Raw genomic sequence first — 2740 nt, 5'->3', positions numbered from 1 at the left:
CTCTGCTTCTAAGAGTCTTATAGTAGGAAAGCACACACATTTGCATTTTTTGCCAATTCATTCACCATACTGAGATCAATGCTGTTTTAATTACAACATGTTAAGGGAATTAATTTTCTTTCAGTTTGTGGGAAAAATAAAATGGCAGTCTGTTTCATCAGACAAATATTTTCTCATTAGTTTAAATACCATGTTGCTCATTTTCTTTCTTTTTTTTTTTTGGTGTGTGTGTAGATTTCTTATTCACATTTTGTCATTGCTCATTTCTAATGGGTGTGTTCCTAGTCATCATTTATTCTTTTTATATTTGTTTATTAAACATTATGTCATAAAAAGTTTTTTTTTTTTTTTTTTTTGCCAGAGGTTACGTGCACTTGCCAGAGAGACAGTCAGAGAAGAGGGAGAAATCATTCTCAGTGAGGCATGGTCACATCTCAGCCCCTTCTTGTCCATTTTTCCATCTTGTTAGGATTTTGGGGCATGCACACACACACACACACACACACACCTGTGTGTGTAAGTCACTGGGGCCAAGATTCGAACTGTGCTATCGTCCATGTGAGATCCAGCTTTCTTAACCACTAGGCCATGATGCTGGCCTACCTATTTTCATACAATAATATTGGATTGTTGGAAAAGTTGTGACATATTTTTCTATGCAAAAATGCATCATGATTCTTCCAACAACCCACTGTTTAATCTGTATATTCTTCTAATTCTTTGAAGTAGTTGTGATGGTTATCTGTAGTAATCTGTGCTGTGTAAAACACACACCTATGTCCGTTGAAATAGTAGTTCTATTTCCCATGTCTTGTTTGACTTTATTTTGTTTCAGATATTCCTGGGAACGTTGATGTCTCAAGCAGGCATATGCCATATTCTGCCCATTGCAAAATGAAGGTCCCAGATGAACAAAGAAGGGTTGTAGCCCTGACTAAGAAGCTGAGGAGCACATCTGAGAAGCCCTCATGGCAGACTCAGGGAACATCACCTCCATCCTCCTCCTGCCTGGGATGGTCTCCATTCATGGCTATTTTGCTTGAACTCCTTTTCAAGCCACGGAGAGTGCTTATTTTATTTTTACCCCAATCCTAACTCCAACTTTAGATAGTATTTATTAAGGATAGAAAAATTAAATTGCATTTTACTTATAGTTTTTGCTTGTGGATAATTTTATCTAATGGCATGACTATAAACCAGACATTTAAAAATTATTCCTCTGTGTCAATAAAGAATGAGTTGACACTTAAAAATAATCAGTGAAGGGGCCAGCAGATGACTTGGTGGTTAGGGTGTTGGGCTCTCACATGGCCAACTGTGAGGTTTAAGTCCTGGACCTGCAGGCTCAAAAATCACACGAGGCGCTTGTGCATGTGTGCCCCAAATCCCAAGAGGAGAATAAAGGAGAAAGGATTGTGGAAATGGCCATCTCCACTGGGTGTGATTTCTCACTTCCCTTCTCACTTTCTGTTTGTGTGTCTCTGGCAAATACACATGCCCTATGTCAAAAACCTTAAAAAATTTGGCACCACTACTAACTTTTTTTTTTTTTTGAGAGGTTTTCGCTATAGGGCGTGTGCGCTTGCCAGACAGACAGAGAGAGACATAGAGACAGAAAGCGAGAAATCACCCCCCAGGGGGGATGGCCATGCTGCAATCCCTTCTCCTCTATTCTCCTCTGGGGATCTTGGGCATGCATGCACACACGCCTGGTGTGAGTTTTAAGCCACCGGGTCCGGGACGTGAACTGCGGTTGACTACGTGGGAGTCCAGTGACATAGCCATTATGCTAACTGCTGGTTCCCAACATTTTTTTTTAATGTAAGTAGCTTTATTTGGATGCTCGTGTTCTTTCCGCTGAATCAAGATGCCTTTCAAACAAGGTAGCTATGGTATCATCATCTCCCTGACGTCCTCCCCACTGGATCCCACCTCAGGGCTAATTTTCCTATGTCCTCTAAATATTTTATAGGCACCATTAGTTTGCGTCATAATAACTTTTTAAAAATTAATTAATTAATTAACTTATTTATTATCATAATCTTGTTTATATTACATTGAATCGCATATAACTTTACAGTGTATTACATTGCTTTTTCAAAAGGGAATGCCATGCATGTCAGTCAATACAGAGACATCAATTTCCCCACTTTATCATTCAATATCTTTTCATTGTTTTTCCCGTTCATTATTATTATTGTTCCAATTATTTTTTTAACCAGTCAATCACTATTTCTCATTTTGCTTGTAAAAAGACTTTACCCATCATGACATACTTCTCAGACCAATCCAGTTGAGAATACTATCCATGTCATCATCAACAGGTAATAAGCCATATCTGTGTCAGGCTAATGTCATGCCTCTTTATTTGTTCTCTTGCTATCTTTCTCTATCCTCTTCTCTTCACCCCCCCCCCATTCCACTCTGTCTTAATCTCAAGTATCTTCACTGCTTTTATGGCCTCCAATATTTCGCTCTCTATCATAGAGTGCAGACAGTCAGTATATATTAAGTGGATACATACGATGTCTTTCTTTCATAGCCTGGCTTACTTCACTCAGCAATAGATCCTCCATATCTGACCACTTTCTATCAAATGCCAAGATCTTGTTATTTTTTATGGCTGAGTAGTATTCCACAGAGTATATATACCACACTTTTCCAATCCATTCATCAGTTTGTGGACATTTAGGTTGGTTCCATGTCTTGGCAATTGTGAATAATGCTGCAATAAACATTG

The sequence above is a fragment of the Tupaia chinensis genome, unplaced genomic scaffold (genome assembly GCF_000334495.1).
Source record: "Tupaia chinensis unplaced genomic scaffold, TupChi_1.0 Scaffold144015_1, whole genome shotgun sequence".
NCBI classification, from domain to species: Eukaryota; Metazoa; Chordata; class Mammalia; order Scandentia; family Tupaiidae; genus Tupaia; species Tupaia belangeri.
Note: the sequence above shows the minus strand (reverse complement) of the source record.